Source organism: Dipodomys ordii, unplaced genomic scaffold, assembly GCF_000151885.1.
Source record: "Dipodomys ordii isolate 6190 unplaced genomic scaffold, Dord_2.0 Scaffold27, whole genome shotgun sequence".
Lineage (NCBI taxonomy): Eukaryota > Metazoa > Chordata > Mammalia > Rodentia > Heteromyidae > Dipodomys > Dipodomys ordii.
In genome coordinates, this window is record NW_012267243.1 from 9,639,316 (window position 1) to 9,643,980 (window position 4,665).

Here is a 4,665-nt window from a genome sequence, read left to right on the forward strand (position 1 = left end):
ACTAGAAAACCAGAAGTGGCACTGTGGCTCAAGTGGTAGAGCATTTGCCTTGAGCTGGGACAGTGCCCAGGCCCAGAGTTCAAGCCCCAGGACTGACCAAAAAAAAAAAAAAAACTTACTAAAGCAAAATGGGCTTAGGGGCATAGCTCAAACAGCAGAGCATCAGCCTGGCAAGTGAAAAGCCCTGAGTTCAAATACTAGTACCACACTTAAGAAAAAAAAGTAATTTTTCAGCTGAGTATGGTAATACACATCTATAATTCCAACATTAAGGAGGCTGAGGCAGGATAATTATGAGTTGGAGTTAAAGACCAGCATGGGCTACATAGACCTTGTTTCAAAAAAACAAAAAATATTCCATTGTTGATGTTTCTCAAATTCCCCAACACACTAGCACGTACCTGTCAATGAGACCATTGTTAATAAGAATACCCTACCTACCTACAGACTGTTTTTGCAATAAATTAGAGCCATGTAGTATTTGTTGAATTGTGAATAGGCAAGAAGAAATAATGGTTCAGCAAATAGTTGTCAAACCTGACATTAAGAAAATCAGGCTTTGGGTAAAAAATAAGTTTGTTTGTTTTTGCTTTTTATTTAAGCATACTAAAGTGAGTGAGGAGCAAAGAAGTATCTTGAATATATTCTTGGCTATACTATATCTATCACAACAACACAGACTGAAACTAGATTTTTTTTCATGGGTATTTTTATAAAGAATTGTGTTTTCTATTTTTATTGTTATCTAGAAAACAAAAGGGCTCATTATTTCAAGTACACTAATTAACTGTAGCCAAAATCTAACTATAAATCAACTGAATATATGCCCAAAAATTTCCCAGGAAAATCCCAAAAATTTACACTAAAAAAAACACCAAATGATAACCAAAAAAAAAGGAATGAATATGAACTTGCTATACTCAAACAACTGTGGTATGTTGTTATTTGAGAAATAACAATATGAAAAGAAAGTAAATAAAGTATAAAAAAGAATGTTGAGACGCAAGTTCTGCTGAATTCCATTAACTCTTCCTTATTAGGGTCTACTGATATCCACATACTTATGCCCAATTCAAATACTAACTACAAAGTTAAAAATATTCCCCAGGGATAGGCAGGGTGGCAACAGGCCTATAATCCCAGCTACTTTGGAGACAGAGGTAGAAGATGGAGATCCACAGCTGGCTGAGGCAAAAGACATATCTGAAATGCAAACTAAAAGGGAAAAGAGTGGGAGCGGAGCTCCCATTTGCCTAGCAAGTGTGAGGCTCTAAGAATCCCCAATACTGAAGGGGAAAAAAAGGAAAAAAATTATTCCCTTCTTTGAAAAGCTAGAAACCAATCAATGTCATTCTCCATAATCTAAATATACAAATACACATGATAACATTTAAAAAAACTGAGGATGTCCTAACAACACAGGCTCAGGTCTAACCTCTCTCTGCTTCCATTCAGTCATGGAAATGAGCATAAGAAAATCTCCATGAAGAAATCTGAGTTGTCTTTCCTTAGACCCCAGAACTGACCCATTTATATAAGGTAAGAGTTACAAGCAGGAGGCAACTAATTAAATCTTGTGAGGCTATGAAAAAAAGAGCACTGGGTTTGGAATCCCACAGGTTACAATATCCATTTTAACTCCCAAACACCCTTTTCCACTCAATACACTTAAATAATAACAATTCTACTTAAATACAGTAGTAGGCTGGAATATAGTCTCAGTTTTACACTCCCAATATACAATTTTGCTACTTAGCTACTACTCTCTTCAAAGTCATTAGGTTAAAGTCTTCTTGTCTCTCCCACAACAGAATTCCTTGACTACTCCAAAAAAAAAAAAAAAACGGATACAAGAACTTAAATATATTTTGTTTTATTTTGTTTTGAAGAGTTAGCAACGGAACCCAGGATTCCACCCATGTGAGGCAAGCACTCTTCCTGAGCTCTATCTCAGGACTTTCAACTTTAATGCAATATCATCTAAGAGTTCAAATAAATATACCATAATTAAGCAATTTCAAGTCTGAGTTAAGGCAAAAAAAAAAAACTTAAGTACAAGTTTTTAAAGGTCACCAACTCAGAATTGGTGAGCTAAAAAGCATAAAACTCCTGCTTCATATGAAAACAAATCATAACCTCAAATTAAGAAAAAATAATTATCTGAACTGTGAAATAATTATCAAACATATGAACATTCTCCAAAGATCACAATAGTAATACACAGAAATTTCCATTGAATAATTCTGGCAAAGAAAAAAAAGAAACTTTATGCATTTACAATCATACCTTTTCTGGTCAGTTTTTATGTTTACTGTTTACATCAATAGTACTGGGACCTACTACCTTCTTTCCAGCTCTAAATTACAATGTAATCTACATATATTTTTACAGATAAGCCCTTCACTACTATTTCTCTCAGTTGATTTAGTAATAAAATAATGCTCAGTCACATCTTTGTTCAATGTTCAAGGGGGGGAGGGTCATTGTGATATTTCCAAATATGTATACATGGTGCCCATCAATCTTACCCCCTTCTTATGCTAGATCACATCTTGAATTGCCTTGGTAAAAATACCAGCCTAACTCAGTCTTCACTTCTGGAACAAGTGAACTTTTAGTATAATCTGATTATAATGTATACATTAAACTCATCTAGCCTTTCTTCTTTGTAATCTCATTTTCAGTTTTATGTGTAATGCTCTACTAAGATAAGAAATCATGGGCCATTATTCCAGGACTAGTAGCTTGTGGACCAATTATTTTTCACGGGCAAAATTCAGTTCCCAGAAGACCACAGACTTCAGGTCCCTATCATCTGACATCTTCACTAAAGAATATTCTATAGAAGTGCAACAGACACTAAATGTAAACACGACTTTGAGTAACGTCAAAAGGCTCTCATGAAATTGTATTTCCTTAACTGTCACAATTATTTACTTCCTAGCATACGTAAGAAAGTTTGAATGTGTTTTTTAATTCCTAAACCTTACTGAGCAAAAAAAAAAAAAAAGATGTGAACCTTTAAATCAGTTCCCGAACATCCCTGAAATCTGTCAAGCAAGCAAACGGGCTCCTTAACTATTAATGTCATGGGGTTAGCATTTCAGTTTACACGAAACCATCAGTCCTGCCAAGTGCCCACTTAAATGTCAGTTCGTTTTCTACGACAGATAGATCTGAGAAGTTCTGGGGGAAATACCCATGCGCCCGCACTGGCCCGGGATGGGACAGGGGCCCCGTCAGTTACTCCCGGCCACCTCGCGCGGGCCGGTGGCCCCTTTCCACGAGCTGACGCACTGCACAGCTGGCGACCAGTGCAAAGTACTAGCCCGGTCGCAGAAACTTTGACTCAGTTATCGGGACGCCCCACACTCCCAACCTGGGGCCGGGCGGGGAGGGAGGGGGAGGGGAGGGGGCGGGAAGGCCACCGCCCAGGCAGTCAACTTTAAAGCGGGGCGTTCTTGGCAGGTAGAGATCTGCCCCAGACACGGCCCGTCCCAGACTGCGAAACCGCAAGCCTCCACAGCAGCGGAGCAGAAGTGCCCGGCGTAGGGGACACACCGGGTCACCGAAGCCGCACGAGGGTAAGAAAACACGGCAGCCTCACGCCCCCCCCCGCGCCCCGCCTCCGGACGCGGGCCCGCGGGGAAGGCGAACTCCGCAGCCGCCGCACGGCCGCGGGCGGCGGCGGTGTCAGGAGGGCACAGCCCGAGGCGCGGGCCGCCCGAGCCGCCACCCCGCCCCCAGGTGAGGGGCGCCGCGCCCGCCCGGGCCGCGAACAGCCGCCACCGGAGACCGCCACGGCGTCCGGGCGGCGGCCGACAGCTCCGAAGGCGCCCGGTATCCTCCTCCCACGGTCCTCCGCATCCCGGTCCCGGGTCGGGCCCCCGCCTCAACCGCGCTCCAGGAGCAGCCTGGACGCCAGTACCCCGCGGCCGACGCACACGGACCGCCGCTCCCGGCCGCCGGGCCGCCCCGGGCCCCTCAGGAGGGCCGCCCCCGCCTCACCTCACGTCTCCGCGGACGCTGCCGGAACAACAACTCTGTCAGGCGCCAGGCGTCCTACCCGCCGCTCGGCGCTCGGCGGCCGGGCCCGTCCCGTTCACTCCGCCGCCTCAGAGCCCCGGGAGGGCGGAGGGAGCGGGGCGGAGGGAACGCGGAGGGGAGGGGAGGGAGAGACCGCCCGGCAGGAAGAGGCGAGGGTGGGGGCGGGCTAAGGAGGAGGAGGAGGAGGAGGCGGCGGAGGGGAATCGGGAGCGCGCGCGTCTGGGCCTCCTGGCGCGGCGTGCGCGTTCACGAGGGCAAAAGCGCCTTTCCCCCGCCCGCCGCGGCGGCGGTGGCGCGTGCGCGCGTGCGCGCGTGCACCGCCCCGCCTGGCAGGATTGGCCCGAGAGCATCCAGAGTGCTGGAACCGAACCTGCCGGAGCCTGAGTTGAATGAACCCGGACGCGCGCGCGGAGGTGCGGGAGAGCTCCAGCTCCTGGGAAGCAGCTCCCAGGGAGCCCGCGCCTGCGAGCCAGCTCCAGCCAAGTGGACTGAAGTCCCGCGGAGCAGTCGCTGAGTTTCTGAGAGCTCCGTTTGGGAAGGTGGTTTCCTGGCTCAGAAAACCTGGTTTGCATGTTTTCCGATCTCAGGGCCGGGTCGTGATCCGGGGAGTCACCTCCA

General features: G+C 47.0%; 1 protein-coding gene across 1 annotated transcript in view; it reads right to left on the reverse strand.

The window, feature by feature from the left end:
* The window catches only part of LOC105985115 (rab GTPase-activating protein 1-like), a 379,696-nt gene extending 375,561 nt beyond the window's left edge, over positions 1-4,135 (reverse strand). Inside the window, exon 1 of the mRNA XM_013015523.1 lies at positions 4,009-4,135. The gene's annotated coding sequence lies outside the window, so the exon portion shown is untranslated. The remainder of the gene's footprint in view (positions 1-4,008) is intronic.
* Between the last annotated feature and the right edge of the window lie 530 nt (positions 4,136-4,665).